Source organism: Calypte anna, chromosome 2, assembly GCF_003957555.1.
Source record: "Calypte anna isolate BGI_N300 chromosome 2, bCalAnn1_v1.p, whole genome shotgun sequence".
NCBI classification, from domain to species: domain Eukaryota; kingdom Metazoa; phylum Chordata; class Aves; order Apodiformes; family Trochilidae; genus Calypte; species Calypte anna.
The window spans coordinates 117,893,542-117,910,817 of record NC_044245.1 but is presented as its reverse complement, the minus strand read 5'-3'; the positions used below and the strand labels follow the sequence as shown (position 1 = coordinate 117,910,817).

General features: G+C 37.5%; 1 protein-coding gene across 1 annotated transcript in view; it reads right to left on the bottom strand.

The window, feature by feature from the left end:
* SULF1 (sulfatase 1) overlaps window positions 1–17,276 on the bottom strand; it is a 121,471-nt gene that overhangs the window by 82,755 nt on the left and 21,440 nt on the right. Inside the window, exon 3 of the mRNA XM_030446242.1 lies at window positions 15,611–15,708. The gene's annotated coding sequence lies outside the window, so the exon portion shown is untranslated. The remainder of the gene's footprint in view (window positions 1–15,610; window positions 15,709–17,276) is intronic.

Genomic DNA, 17,276 nt, shown 5'->3' with positions numbered 1-17,276 from the left:
CTGTATTGTTACTTATCTTCTGGCTTCATAGCCTTTATGGTTATGCATTTTGAATATTTTTTTGGCAATTCTAAAGAAGAATTTTTTTTATTTCCAAATGAGATATAAGTCTTCCTATAATCACATGATATAAAAAAAAAAAAGGAAAGAAAAAAAGAAAAAAAGAGAAAGAAAAAAAGAAAGAAAAAAGGGAAAAAGAAGAAAAAAGAAAAAAGAAAAATAAAAAAGAAAAAGGAAAAAGAAAAGGAAAAAAAAAAGAAAGAAAAAAAGGAAAAGGAAAAGGAAAGAGTTGGCAATGCTAGAAATTTGGTTTTTTCAGACCTCAGGAAGACAGAGTTCTGATGACATGGCATTGCATGGCAAGGGCATCACACTCATCTGTTTCAAGTTTCACTGGAGAATGGATGACCAAACAACATAAATTCTGAGCTTTTTTTTTTTTAGACTCTTGTACATTTGTACAATGAAGTAATTTAAGGCATGTAGGAATCTTGATGCTAACCAAAACATGACTTCAGTCAGTGTCATGTAGCCTGCTAGCTTGAGCAGGTTACCTCTGTTAAAACAAAGTATCATTCAGAGCTTAAGAAAACATTAAAATAAATTAACAATTTGGCAGAACTATTAGGGAATACTGATCCACTTTGTCTGAAGTATCATTTCTTTCTGACTGATATTTCTGGCTCTGATCCTTTGCAAGACTCCTATAGCCAAGTCTCATTAAATAAGAGTCTTTCCTGCTTTATATATGAAGCTGTGCAGGGAATTTGCCTTCTCAGTATTGTAAAGCAAACCCAGCACTTTTATCCATCTTACTGCTTTAATGTAATTAGTTAGTTGATTTGATTTGATCATTTAATCCATCTCCCTAGTGCCTCTTTTAAAGATAGAGAGTAGGAGGGAACACTCCTGTGTACTGAGCCAAGCCAGCTATATGTTCCTGCAGCATGTTTTTCATTTGGATAGAATCACAAGTTTGTAATCCTATGTTTCTCTTCACGACAAACTAATCTCCCACTTGTAAGGGTGGGGACCCATCTAAGAAGCCACAGAACCATGTGAAGCTGAAATTTCACCCCTCCCCAGCTCTGCAGCCCTCCTTACCAAGACATGAGCTGGTATGTCCCTCCTTGGAGGAGAGTTCCCTACATATGTAGCTGGCTTGGTGAGGAGCTGTTCTTGTGTTCATTTTGATAGGACAGAAAGGGAGAAAGAGGAGATAGGAAGAAGAGTTGTTTCCTCTCTCAGACAACAGGAAGACCTTCTCACTGTGTGCTGGCAAGGTATCATTTATCATTGGCATTGCTGCTGCAGCTTTGCATCACGTAATGGCCCTAAGTTCCTTGAACATCCTGCTAATGCAGGCCCTCCTAAAAAGTTAATTTACTTAAGGTAAATATAGTAATGTGTTTTTATTGGACTGTCCTACTACTGAACCTACTCGTTGGGTGTTCAGATGTTCAGTGATGTTGGCCCAGCAAAGTAAATTCAAGAATTAACTGGGAGCATTTTTGTAGAGAAAATGAACTTTGTTAACAGTGACATGAAATGTTACACAAAGGGTTTCTTCAAATGGCTGAAGTGACTGAACATTTGAGCTTGACTTTAGAACGCGGATATTCTCGCAGCAAATTGCAGCGTGCTGAGGAATTTTGCCTATGGCTATGGTATGAATGAACTGAATCATCCCCTGAAAAAGAGATCATTTCTTCAGTCTTCAACTGAGTATGTATAACACTGGCACTAGCAAACCAGCTGCCTTTCAAGCAGTGAAACTTCACTGGTTTGTTTTATCATTAGTACATTTGGCCACACTGATATTATCAGCTTTTTAATTCCTAGTTACAGCTTTGGGTTTAGCTCTGTTCTTTTTGTTACAATTCAGTGAGATTTGACAAGCACAGAAGAAAATCTCCACAGAAACAGCTGAAAGAATTTCACCCAGGTGCACTGAAAGTCTGCTCAGGTGATCTGAAAGGAGCTCCCTGGGTAGGGAAGCATCAGTAGCAGAAAAAGGAAATGTCACATGAAAGCCAAGTACACTGAACTGCCCTTACATTAAATCCTAGGTGAAAATAACAGCAGAGACAACAAAGGCTTTTTAAAGCTTTCTCTTATAAAAACACTGATACCATTCCTCTTGGATAAAACACAGCTATCAATATGAAATCCTTCCTCCCTTAAGCACTCAGCTACAGTACTATCACATGAGTGGTTATGAGTTAGAAAGACACTAAGGCTGTCAAGGTGCTGTAGAACATTCAGCTCTAGGAGAGTTACAGGATAGAAACGCACTAACAACAGCTGCTCTGCTTTCCAGCTTCTGGACTTTGTGAAAAGCACTTACTTTCACCTACAAAAAAAGTGGTTCTGAGCATTTTACCCCACAGATCACCTCTTTTCTGAATTACAGTTCTGCAACAGGGACAAATTGAAGATGGACTGATTTACCTGCTGGATACATGTCCATCTGCATCACACCACTTGAAGGGCAGAGGCTGTGCAAAATGCTCTGGGTTTTACATCTCAGTGAATTTATAGTATGTCTATATGCAGTGAAATTAAAAAAGATATGCCCCCAAAGCTTAATGTAAGCTACAGTATTCTTTCTCATTGCCCCCAGGCACTGCATATTGCAATACTGCTACTTGTCTAGATACAAGGCCATGATTAACTGATGATTAATTAGTTTAATTTATAGTCTCATCAAATTAACTGCTTTCATAAGTAATTTCTTAAATGACTTAGCTCATGTAGAAAAACAGGCAATTATTGACATAGTTCAAATAATTCAACACTTTGAGCAGAAAGGCTCAAAGAAATACAAGCAAAATTAAGTCTTACCAAATATTTTTAATGACGTTTTCTCTAGGGTCACAGTCAACATTTTTTTCTGGCTCCACAGAGCTTTCAGAATCTGTTCCACATGGCATGTCTTTGGTCCTTGTTTTGATAAGAAAAGATTAAGAGACTTGCCCAGGCAAATAGCAAGAGGTGGCTGGAACTACCTGTATTTATGGGAGTTCCCTATGCATTTAATGACAATACTGACAATAGTTTCCTTTGCAGTTTAGGCAATGTCTTCATTTTGCCATTGTTTATATTAAATGTCGGGGAAGTTTGGGTCAGAATCTTGTCTACAGTTGCAATCTAGAAATAGTTGATATATGTGATTGTTACCATCTGGGTCAACAAGGCTATATGATGTCAAATATCATTCACAAATGGATCAGACTGTATTCCAGTGATAAACACAACAATCCCAATCCTCTAATTTAGTTTTCTTTATAAGTTACTATAGAAATTAAAAATATTTGCAGCCCATAGAAACCTTTGCTTCAGTGCCATTAAGATGTTTCTCCTGTTACATCTTTCCTATGTTTCACTCTTGTCATGGTTGTCAGTTTTCCATTGTCTAACAGCACGTTTGAGGTTTCTGGATTTCATTGATACACAAGCAAATATTATAGTTTCATAACCTGCACTACTTGAAGTAAGACTTTTGGAAAGAAAAGTAAAAATATAGAACTGCATATACGATCATAAAGATGCAGAAGGAATACAATAAAATTTTATTGTCCAGAATTCCCTGCTTTTTGGAAAGGCAAAATCAAGGCCAGTTAAGAACAGCTTCATTTGGAAATGCCTCCACCAGGTTTGGAAACAGCACATTTCAACTGCAGCAACTTTCACAGCCATCATAAACTACTAAGATTTTAATACATCTGAGGCTAGGCTTTCAAGATTACTCAAGAACAGATGTGTGTCACTGTCATATGAAGAAAGGACATGTGTATGAATGTTAAAAGTTTGGAGAAACGGAAAGAATGAGTGTCTCAGAGCTATTTTGTGCCATAGGCTTTCAAGAGCTGCCCAGATCATAGTGCAAATCTCATTCCGGGATTGATGAATTAGAGTGAAGTACAGTTTTTTAGAGATGAATGCACATCCTTAAAATCAATCTCCTATTGGCAATGTAAGAACACCTATCCTACTAAACCTGAGTAAGCACTAAAACCTCCTCAATCTATGGATATCCAGAGTGGATTTTGGAACATTTGGACCTCTGACTGAACAGTTCTGTACAATTCCTCCTGGCTCTCCAGAAAGACATCTTAGTTAAAATTAAAAAAAAACAAACAACAAACTGAATAAACTGTCTGCATTCTTGTGGCACTGTGCCTCCACTAATAAACCTCAAACTTCTCTTCTAGCAAAATGGACCATGGTCCTCCCCATCCCTCGACACATGCCAGCTTCAGGGTTGCCATCAGTGCCAGCTCCACTATGGGCTTGGCAGAGCAGTGTTGAGCCCAAATTAATAAATCCCAGCTGGATACAGGTTGACACCATCAAGAGCTTCTGTGTTTCCCAGGGAACTTGCTTACCACAGGGCCAGGTAAGATTCATAATGTCTTGCGAACTCCAGCTCTGTGTGGTGCAAAAGCAGCTGTACTGATTATGGAGCTGGGATGCTCCTGGAAGCAGCACAGTCACATCGATGAGGCTTTGAGCTTCAGCTAATATTGGTGGCATGAATAATCTGCAACACATGGGTCATCGAGTGCTGACTGTATCCTGCTTCTGAATGGCTGCACAACCAAGACATTTAGTGAAGCAGAGCTGAAACAGAAGAATTTAAGAGCTCTGAGCCTAAAAGAAATTCAAATCCCTTACTTCTAGGCTGTCAGCAACTTGTTTCGCACAGAAAAACAAGATTGAATCTTATTATTTAAGGAGAGGAATTTTACTTATAATTGGATTCACCTTCATGCACAGGACCAAGCACAAAAATCTATGAGTCATTTCAGGTCTGTTTTGACAACCTGTCAGTGCTTCTTAGGTCTTAAGCTGAGCCTCTCTCGAAGTATGAACGTGCCCCTGAGTACTCCACCCTGCTTAGTGCTAAACAACTTCTGGAGGTGATGAGTGCTCTTACTTTATGGTATTAATCATTATTTGGAATTGTTCAGCCTCTACAGCACTAGCCTTCTACCTTCTGGTTTTAATGTTTTCATTGGAAATGAATAAGTTTAATTGACTTCCGTAATGTCTAATGGGAGTCAGCATTACTAAATGCTTACTGAGCATTACTTCTTTTCAGAAGAAAGATGCTCTAGAGTTACTTACATTATGAATGCAGGCATATATATATATATATATATTCTTTTTTTTGTGATAGGTAAATACACATAAAAGTAAGTTATCCGTACACTGGCCCCTGCAGGCCACATAACAGAATAGGTATAATTTATGTTAAAATCCCAGTGGTTTTAATCCAGTCACCATCTTTACTTCACACATACATCTGCATCTACTTAAATAATATACCGAGTGGGATCCCCTTCCACATTATAGACACCTAGATTTAATTATCAAGATGTTGGTGTCATTACATGAGGAATGTGTCTGAGCTGCCATGACAGTCAGAGGGGAATATACTCTGTACAGTTAGGAGAAGCTGGAAACTATTTGGCTATATAGGTGAAGCTCTCCAAATCCCATTGGCTTTATTGACTCAAATACTATTGCCTATAATGGGAGACCAGATATTGACACATTAACATCTACATCCAAGTCTCTGAATCTAACTCAGTATATAAGGTAACTGGTGTAATTTCTGAGCTATTGTCTAACCCGTTTTACAGAAAATGTATTGAAAAGCACAAATTTGAAAGAGTTTTAGGATATAATCAACCTATTGTGAATACATGGACTAAAATCTCCCTCAAACTCCCCAAAGGAGTTGCTCCTTTGAGTTTGACTTAAAGGTACTACTATTATACTATTACAAAAAGTACAGAGAAAAAGGAAAGGGATGGAAGAGTCACACTGAGGAGGGTTTCTTAAATTTCTGTTAATTTCTAGCTTGTTTCTAGGGAGTCAACAATCACCACAATGAAACAAGGCTAGAGATTATATCTATCTATGTCTTTATTAATACCTACCTACAAGCACATGCACACATATATATGCATTCCTTTCGTATATGCATCTTTCTTATAACTTAATAGACTTATTTCATCTTAAGGGTAGAGAAAGCATATTACTGTCCCATAAACTGCAGCTGGGAGGAAAAAAAATAGGCTTGTGTTTGGAAGCATCAATTGTAATCCTGAATTTGAACAATAAAAGCCAATATAATATTGTTGCCTTTGGAAGAGTGACAATGGCACAAGACCGCAACACTGAAAATACCCACTTACTGCTTTTCCTTATGCTTTAGGGAAGCTGTGCCTGAGTACTCAGTGCTACTGTGAGGGAAAACCTGGCACAATTTTGCCTTCTAATGCTTTTTTTAATCTCTCCTAAAGCCTAATATACTGTCATAGTTGATAGTGCCCTGTTCTTCCTCCTCTCAGCTGTGCTAAGCTAGATAAGGAAGATTACCAGAATCCAAATTTTGCTGTGAAGAACAGGGGAGCAAACTCTATTGCATTTTCAGATCATAGTTAGTGTCATCTTTTATCTGCCATTTTTACAGCCTTCTCAGCTTTCTACAAACATAAAAAGGCAACTGGGAATAGAATAAAAAGGAAACGGTTAGGGGCAATGTTTAAAGTTAGGGAAACTTTGTAAGGAAAAATGTGACATGAGGAAAGAGAAAAGGGAAACAGCAAAACAAATAGCACAGATGTGAGAAAGTCATGTCCACACACAAGCCTGTGCTGATTAAGCTAATCAGATGCAGTTAAAGCCCTGCACGGACACCTCTGGGAACTGTGACACATATGTGAACAAATGAACAATCCCTAAAAACACTTGGGTCACTATAGCATGAACTGATGTGCTTTTCAGCAGGCATGCAACAAATCACATCAGGGCCCTCTCAGAGAAATTTAGGAGCTTAACTTCAGAAGAGCAATTAAAATAATCCATACCTATCTTGCTGCACAGCTTAAGATACCTAAATTTCCTTGGAGACCTAATGCTAGGCTTCTGGGTCTGCTCACTTGTCACCCTGTCTTTGTTGCACTCATTGCCTAAGATCCTGCTTTTTAGCAAAAGCTGTTTGGGATATGCAAAACAGACTTAAAGCTCCAAAGGAGCCAAATTTGTGTGGCACACATTGGCCATGGGAAATTCACTGGTTGCTGGGGATCCACTAAGAGACTAAGAAAGTCTGAGATTCAAGCTCTTCTTATCCTGATGATGTCTGGAGCTCCAGTCTCAGGAGAGTTTCTCAGTCACTAGGCAGTGGTATCAAAAAGTTCAGTCTACCTCTCATTGAGAAAGATGCTCCAGGCAAGAACCATATGCAGGGAAGGAGGAGAAGGAAGAGATGGGTTTTGTTCTGCAGGTTAGATCATATGATGTGGGCATTCTGGAGACTTTTCTGCTATTTATCAAATGATAATTTGGGAGTTATGTTTAAACAGCCCAGGAGCAAGCACTGAAACTGAGAACATGATTTCAGACTCCAAGTATCTGCTTCCCAGAGAAGTCTGACGTTGATCCTTGGTTTCTGTGTTTGTGAAAGACAGGTATTTAGGGTACCCATCCTTTTGCTAATCCCTTTAAGCTTTTTCATTGCCCCTTGCTCAAATCCCAATCTAGACAAAAAAATCTACCATACAAATTGCAGGTAATACTTATCAATTTATAAATATTAGCAATTTATTAAGCAATACTTAGCAATTTATTTATATTAACTCCCTTTGTTGCCCTCTGCCTTAGATAACAAAGTTATATTCCAAGCATTTTCCCAATAAAATGTTCAGGATTATCAGTTCAAGGTGACTCATAGCACTGTGTAAATCGTGGCACTGCCACACAACTTGTGCGTGTCACTCAACAAGCCAGGAAGGAGCCAGGAACTTTAGATGTGCTTCTGAGCTTCAGCTATTTGATCAGTCTTCCTTCCTTAGGACCAAAGCTTGCAAAGTTTCAGAGAGACCATTGTTTTTTATAACTGCAGTTGCAAGGCTAGTTTGACCTACCATACCTAAATAAATTCAATCAAAAAATGTGCTTAAAAAACCCAATAAATTCTTAACTGATTCTTTCCGTTTTTCTGTATCATCCAGAAGAAATTTGCTGAGAAATGTAAACTCAGCTTCAAAATTGTTTGCTATTTAGCTAGAGGCATAAAAATTCCTTTGGGAGGTCTGAGCTAAATGAAGCTATAGATTTCAGAGCTGGAGGTTTAATAATTCCCTCTGCTGTATGCTCAAAGGCACAGAGCCCTCATGGGCAGAGACTACACTTTGCCAAATTCATTGAATGAATGCTAAAAAGACCCTGATCCTGATCCACACAAACACAGAAACAACTTGTCATTACTTGCACTGTCAATACCTGAAAACATGTGACCTTTGCTGCTGGCAAAGTAACATATTATAGCCCAGAGGTACATTAAATGAGCTTAACGTAGAATCAGTTTGACACTAACATTAATCTAGAGCATGTGGACTTGGGAGAATCACAAATCTTCTTTTATAGCTTGAAGCAGGTCAAACATCTTCCTTTACAAAAGCAGCGTTTGAGTTCACATAGCTAAAGAAAATACCTACTCTTTAAAATTAATATATCTTAAGACATATACAAAATATTTTAATTAAGAAAATGCATTCTATCCTGCTTACTTTTTCTTGGCAGTTTTAACAGTATATATTATTCTTCTCTTGATTAAAGTCTTGTTTATTTTTTTAGTGCCAATAAAATTTCACATCCTTGAAGTGACTGTATTTCAATGATGGGTGAAATAATCCCTCTTATTTTCTTCATATAGGGTAGCATACAATGCTACTTGGAAATGTATTTTTAAATTTGAACTTTTAGAAAATACACAAAAAGAAAAAATTGTCAGTGAAAAATAAGAACTAGAAAACTCTTGTATTGGTGGTTAGATAGAAGGTGCATACATTTCAAATTTATATTTTAATGCTCTGATCTATGAAAGTATTTTGTTTATATATAATATACTGATCAGGTAAACTTTTGTCCTGCACTGAAAATTCAGCTTAAAAAGAGACACCTTCCTATTCAGCAATTTTTGTGTATGAGTAGGCAAACGTCAGAACTAGTCCAACAGCCAAAACCAGAAGAAAGGTTTAGGTAGGGTTTTTTTTTTTTTCTTTGTTTGTTTGGTTTGGATTGGGTTTTTTTGGGGGGGTGTTGTTTGTTCTGTTTTGTTGGGGTTTTTTTTGCCTGGTACCTCTTTCCAGCCAATAATGTTAAAAAAGTAAATAGGTTTTTATGTTACCTTTTTTATTAACTCAATTACATTCCTGTCAGATACAGCAAGGCAAGTCCTTCTAGAGGTAAATGGCTTATTCAGATGTTATAATGGTGATAATCTAATGAGTAGCTCCATATAGAGCATCCAAAGGTAGCTGTAATAATCATGAATCATAGAAGACATAGGAACCTCATGATTATAGTCTCCAGGCACAGCTGCATGCTTATAAAAATAACCACAAATTTTTCAGATCTCTGAAAGTGCAAATAGAACAGCTCTGCATTTGAAATATTCTTGGGATGAGACAGATCCACTCATCACTTTTTTTTTTTTTTTTTGTAATAAAACACCTATAAGCATCCTATCCCAGTTAGCATCCTTTGAGCTAATAGATCTTTATTGCTGTTCTGTTTCATCATCATGCTTCACCTTTACCTGTGTATTACTTCTCTTTATTTTTATTCCTCCCCATGCCACATGTGTGAAAAGGCCACCCACTGTGCTCATTGTAAGCATCACTGAATATAAACTTTCTAGAATATTAAGTGTAGCTTAAGCATGAGGCTCTGCAACTCAGTTCACCACTTCCATGGCATCATGGCCACTAGTAAGGATATTTACAAATTTAACTAAATCACAACCTAAATTCAAAATTCCATTTTCCATTGAAAAAATGTTTTCTTCAGTTGTCTTAAGGTATTCTACATAATTTCAATAGTTATGCATAGTTTTAATTACTCAGGAACAGACAGTGTACATGATGGTGTAATTTGGTACTGTTCAAACTATGTGGGAAAGTTGTGGGGAAGACCTCCTACCTAAAAGACAAAGTTAATGTGTCTGTAAGAATCTCAAAACACTGCTGAAGACTGTTTTCATTTCAGTTACAATTACTGTCTCATCATATCTTTATTTGCTTTCAATTAGTTGCATGGTTGAACACCGTCACTCAATCATGTCTTCAGCTATTTATAAATATAGAAATAAAAGCAGCCATAAAGAGCTGCTTTGTTAATCAGTGGCTATATTTTATTGCCTTAGTCATCTTAATTTACATCTCACAGGATTTCAAAATCCCATAGAAGTTCAGGACCTGATCCCTGAGAGGTCTGAAAATACTTTGAGTGGGAACTGGTGTGGCCAGCAGCTTCCAGGATCAGTTCCTAGAGATAACCAAGCCCACTATGAGATACAGAGCTGCTGAGCCACGAAGCCTGGGATTTTTCTATGACATTTAAGAACATCCCATTACTGCATTATCCAAGCACTCCTCAATCTTTTATGTAGCTGTTTCCCCCTCAGCTCTCCTGCGAGACGGTCAAGCGATGTTTTCCCTGGGGCATTGACTGTAGAGCTGTCATACAGGAAGGCTTCACTGGAGCAAGGAGGTGAGATTTAATTCCTCTAAATACCAGGTTAGTCAACTTAACTAGTGCATCAGCTTTCTCACTGCACTGTAGCACCAAAGGACCTGAGAAGGGGGTGATGACTTACTCAGAGAATCCCTCATGTAACCTCATCCCTTGTCTGTACACATCTTATCTATTAAGAACTGAGAAACTGTCTGGAAACCCATGCATTTTTCTTCCACAACAGGAATGAAGTTTAAAACATTGTTCAATCCTTCCCCAGAAGCAGTATCCTCACTCTCAACACTTCTTTAGGTCAGAGCCTGCACTTCACTAGTAGATAATCCAATTACTTGTCAAGACCAAAACCTACAAGGATTTCATGTGACACAGATAATAGGCCATTTTCCTCTTCCTTCTGGGAATGGAATGAGGTAGGGAAAATGATCACAACTTGTGTCAACAAGGAGCAAACAAATGTTGTCACAGATCTGTAAATCTGCAAGGCAACAACAAATTCTGGAAAGTTTTCCCATTGCTGTTTCTTGGCCCAGAGTCAGTAATTTGCTTCATTACTATGTCAATAACACATATACATTTATAAACACATGTCCAAGTGCTTTTCTCACTGCAAGTAGATTTAAGCAGTTCCAGATATGTTATTTTTTTCCTAGATGACAAAAAAATGTCCTCTCTGAAGAAATCTTAAACTTATCCGTACACTTCACTCAAAAAACATCTACAGTTTTAACATTACTCTATCTCACCATTGATGTTACATTAGGCAGTTCTGTTTGTTCATGTAGCTCTGCTTTAGCTGCTTTCTTCTGTCATTCTGGTCTTAATACATAAAGCAAGAAAAGAGTTTTAATTCTAGTATTTTTTTTTCCCCCATTTTCTAATTATATCATTACAATCTTAATGATGCTATAGGTCTACTTCCTAATAAAGACATTTAGCATTTTTTAAAAGAAAAAACAGTGAGACACTTCTGCATCAAGTTACTGGCAGTAGAAGTATGTGTCTGAAAAAAATCTCCCGTCTGAATCAAAATATTTGGAAGGTATAGAGAAAATAATGACACAGACAATCATTTTACAAAATCCTCTTAAAAAAAACATTCCTTACAGAAAATACAGAAATTTTTTATCAGACTATGAGCATCTTGTTTCCTTGGAATCATCAGTCACCAATTCTCCACTAAAGCATAGTAATACGACTGATAATGGAGAGGAAGGAAGTGACTTCGCTCTTGCAGGAAAAAAACCACCACCTAAATGTGGGGAAAGGTTCACAAGTATTTCCAGACACTGGCATTCTGAAAGCTTGATCTTGAAATCCTCACTACACTTAAGCAAAAGTTCCTGCCTTCAATTTTGTGCAGGTTGAGGAGGAAAATTTTCTACCTACATTTTTCTTGCCTGTCTCCCTTTCCCTGAGCACACTCTCAGCACACTGCCCACCAAACTGCTGGCCGCCTGTTCCTCATTAAGTCCTGCAGTGCAAAGAAACACAGCAGTAAGAAAACTAATGAAGCAACCTAATCAGCAGCTGAGAACCCCTTCCACTAAGTAGCAGGAGGAAACGAAGGAGAAAAACCTCAAACTTCCTCTTTGGAGCTCTACTGGTGTGAACTAATTTAATAGGGATGAGAAGCCACCAAGGCAAACAAGTGCCTGTTGCTTTGTGTGACTGACATGTGGTAGGTTATGAATGTACTAAAAGAGTATCCCAGAATCTTCACTTTCACAGCTTCTAAATGAAAAACTCCAAGATTGCAGACTTTCTACTGTATTGACAGGCTGTAAAAAGCTCCTTCTGGATCTTGATCAATGGTGTGTACAGGAAAATATAGAAAAGTTTATGTGTGAGATGGTGATGGAAAGGAAAACCAAATGGAGATGGCACTCATTTACCAGGTCAGATCAGAAATGTGCTGTAGGCAGAAAGTCACAAAACAGAGCAGAAAAGAGGGCAAATTTGTGTCTCCTTGGACTATCTCATTTTATCAGCTATATCAATTGTAGTTAAAAGTCGTTTACCCTGATGCATTTAGGGGGAAAACTCCTTGTCTTTCACCTAATCATTCCTTTCTATGTAATCTTCTTTTCCAAGAAAGGAAAAAACTTGAGAGAAAAGAGAAAATTGACAGCATGAGAGGAGAAAAGTTGAGAATGAATCACTTTTGTTTCAAAAAATGGAATATGCTAATGAGCTAGAATGAAGGTCACTGATGGCAGAGACCACTTGGAAGGGATGCAGAAGCAAGCAGGTTAGTGCATGGTTCCTAGCAGATAATCTTTGTGTATGCAACACAGAAATCTACCTCTGTGTTAGAGGATTTTCCCCATGGGACTTGCCTATGGTTGGTAGGTATTTTCTTGTAACCTTTCAGCAGGAGACAAAGAAAAAGCCTCTAGATAAGGAGATAAAAACCCTCTTCAAGATACTGTCTAAAGAAAGGCTCCTGATTCCAGAACACAACTTGCCTGCATCTTCTGTAGACAATTCATAATGAGATATCACACCAGAGAGAGAGGAACCATACCAAAAGATCATAGTTCTGCTGTACACCTTCCATTGGGATGTTCAGCTCACAGAATAGTGACTGTGGCCTCCATGTGAATCCAGTAAAATGAAGGATGATGTAGCAAACTGTGAAAAAACTTTACTTATAATTGCTGTATGTCTCTGCCCCTCAGCTTCCCAGCCTCTCCAGACAATCCACTACCTGTTGGCTTCTTTCCAAGTTATTCTGTGAGACCCATCTGATTATCTACCCAGGTTTATTGCTTGGAGACACCACTGGTCAGTCCAGTACTTGTGACCTCTAGATCCCTTATGGAGATTCACTTTCTTAAGCCCTGTAACCTGGAGTGAAATGTTGTAATGCCAGCATCTCTGGATTTTGTTTCAGGATCATGCTTATTTCAAATAAAGTAAAATGGGTTTTCAAACTATTACTCTTCCCAAAAATTAAGTGGGATTGAAAAGCCTGTTTGGAACTGGGGCTGGGATATGTGTGTGGGTGCAATAGTGAAATTAGATTTTTTTTTAAAACTGACCCCAAGGGTTAAGTTGTATTCAACTTAATGTACTGAAGCTCAGTTGCCTTTTGGAACGTTAATGGATAATGTGCCACGAAAAGCCTTTGCACTGAGAGTGTCATTAACAGATTATATACATAAGAGACATGATTTTTAAGCTTCAGGCCAAAAAGCCACCTTTTCATTTTTCTTGGAGCTTTCCAACTATTTTATCAATGGTGCAAGTGATAACACCCTTATTTCATAACAAATATTCTGAAGGTATTCCTAATGCTGACGAATATTAATAACATTTACACATACTTCACAGTTATAGTTTCATTATGTGAGATACCATGACTCTAAATCTATATAAAAGTCTGTTTATAATTTTTTTCTTAAGAAATGTCTCTACAACAGCACTTGATGTAGTCGATGAAGAGTGAACCTTTTAAATTTCAGGTTAGATAAACAACGTCCAAGCTTTTTCTAAAGAAAAAAAAAAATATTAACCTTTGGATCTGCAAAAATTGCTTGGAAATCTTCCAGTATAAAGTCCTTCATAAGATTATTTGTGCTTCCTGCCTTTCGTAGACTGGGAAAAATCACCAAAATGGTCACTTGTTTTTCTTTTGTATAGAGATGGAAGGCACTGCAAATAAAAATCCAATCCGTCCTCTTCAACAACAGCAAGATCACTCAACTAAATAATGTTATTTCATAACTTCCACTTCTGTGGAAACCTCAGGGATGCATTTTCTTGGCCCTACTCAAGTTAACCTCCTTAAGAGCAACCTAGGAAAAATAAAGATAAACCTAGGAAAAATTTAGATAAAGTTGGGAGAGAACATTAATCTGAAACTCAAGATAATGACTAGATTGTTGATACAGGACAACTTGGATATCCGGGTACATTGTATGCAAGAAAACAATATGTGCTTTATATGGGACCAATATACAGACACACATCTGCAGGGAAAATAAAGCAGATTGAATAATCTCATATTCATTCTAATTGTTACAGAACATTATCTGAAGATCTGGTAATTTAAATATTCTGTAATTAAAATAAACTATGATCTAATATGTCAAGTAGTAACTGGTTCCAAACAAAATTCCATACAAAGACTTACATAAACCTGATGTATAACAGCTGTCTCTCATTGCTAGTAATATTTAAATTTTAAATTCATATTTTCTCCTGCCACATACATACCTGCTATTAAATCACATGCATTTGCAAACTGTTTAACCAGAAATATTTTATGTAAATGAAGTGATGGAATATAATATAGCTGAGGAAAAAAATTCACCTCAGAGCATTTCAAGCTTCCCACTCTGTGTTCTGTCATGTGGCTTAATGTTTTTATTTGTTGAGACATAGCATTTGATACCCAGCCTAGTGCCATAGTTCCCACATCCCACACAACTTGCTGTGACTCCCTAATTCCACCTAAAAATCAGCCAGGCTCTGAAAGCACACAAGAAGTGCAGATCTTAGGGAACAGCTTTGGCAGAGATGCACGAAACAGCTTGCAGAGTGCTTTTTTTACCATGACCAGCTGCATACCGTGAGATTAGTTTCAAGTTTTCATAATCGTCGTGTTCACATAAACAAGGGAAAATTCCAAACCATTACTTTTTGCTTAATGTATATCTTTCCCTGCAGGAAAAGTGCACTTTTATCTTGACATAACTCAACACTATAAAATAGTCATTTTCCTAGGCTCAAGAAAGGCATGCATTTTGCTCACAGAATATTATTCAATAACCACAAAACAGACAATTTCTGGATGTCTTAAAAAAATAGAAAGTTAAAAGTAGTAAACTTTGCATTGAGAAGCTATCTGTGTAATCATTTACTGGCACACCACAATGTTAAGGGTCCTCAATCTTAGGGGTTACTCTTGAGTCTTTAAAGTTTGGCAGGACAGAACCTCCAGAAGATTTACTACAGCTTAATTATTGACCTGACATAATACTTAGGCTATGTAGCACATGCTGATGGTTTGTTTAGTTTTATTAATTACTGAATAAGTATTTTACTTTTGTACCTTTGAAGGTCTCCTGCAGTTAATGTGCCTTGGTTAATTTTCATAGCATTTGACAGAAGTCTAGATGTCTCGCTCAGTGAACTTATTATAGTCAAAACCTGCAAAAAGGGGAAAAGGCATTACATCCTTATTTCTGCTAGGAATCACACCTTGTAGTTGTAGCCAAGCTCTGTTCATACAGAATTCCCAATTTGTTTGCAAAACTGAAATTATTCATTCCTACTTTGCTGAATCACCCTGCAGATCCAAGGTGACCCACATTTAATCAACTTGCTTACAAGTCAGAAAGCTGCCACAGTTAAAATAGTTGAGATATTAGGGAGCATACATTAATTTTTAAAGATCCTGACTTCCTTGTGTTTTGTTCACTATGAAATTACTCATCAATGTGTACCTGCTTTTTCAGTGCCTTAATAAAACCAAGAAAATTTATGGCTGATGTTTCTCTACATGAGCAAAATAAATAAATAAAAATAATAATTTATAGTATTGTAAAATAACTGTACAGAAATGATAGTCTGCATTTTATTTAGCCTTAAAAATAAATGAATGTGCTTTTCTTTTGTATTTCCTGTGGGAAAGCTTTGTCAACAGAAATGTATAGCTTCAAGGTAAGAGTAGTCTTACTGTTTGCCTAAAAAAATCTATGTATCTCCAGCCTCAGATTCTAGTGGGTGGTTCAAATAGCTAGATGTCTGCCACTATCTTCTTGTCAGGATATTTTTCTGGAAATATTTGCAATATTTTAATAGAGTAGTAGTAGTAAATTTTAATAGTTTGGAGAGACTTGTCTTGGCATTCACAATTGTTATCTAATTTATTTGTTATTTTCTAAAGTGAGGTAATATCAGAATAATGTAAAATTATCATGAGTGAGTCCGTTTTGTCTTTCAACAACTGAAATGTAAGTACCAGTATCTACTGTATTAATCTAAATTACTGATTCATTGCCTTCCTTTGACAAGAACCAATCATTTCGTAACTGCTTTCTCCTCTTCTCACCTGAGCTACGTATGCAAGATCCATAGGTGACTCCAGTCAGGAGAATGTCTCATTGACATAAAAAGACAACCTCTATTTCAATTATTTTCATGAGCACAGGAAATATTTGGTTGACATGCCCTATAATTTCACATTCCCTTAGCTTTGACTCGTCACAGCTCTCTGACAGAAGTGACATCACCTTCCCCACCCATTCTGGTGCTGGGTATCTCCAGCCTCTGCCAGCACGCATGCTCCCGGGGTTGAGGGGAGACAGCTAAAAGAACTAATCTGACCAGGTACTGTTCTAGCCATCCAAAATCATGCCACCAAACATTTTTGTTTTCAGATGGGTGGGTCAGCTCTGTCATCTAGCGCTCTGTGTTGTCACACTACTACCACTGCTGTCACAAGAAAGGAGCAGAACTTGGGCTGACCACCCCAGTAGCCAGCATGTACATCACAAAACCCTCACCTCAGACACAGGGTCACTAAAACCACCAGAAAGGGTTTTCCTGCTGAAGTCAACACATCACCCACTTTAGTTTCCTCTATTGTTAAGTCTCTTTCTCTGTCAGGCTGTCAGCTCCCCTTCGTCAGGATCTCTCTCCCTCTGGCACGGCAGCCTTATGGAGGGGCCAGCCAAAGCCTGGCTGCCTAATGCTTATGTGATCTTGAACAGCTC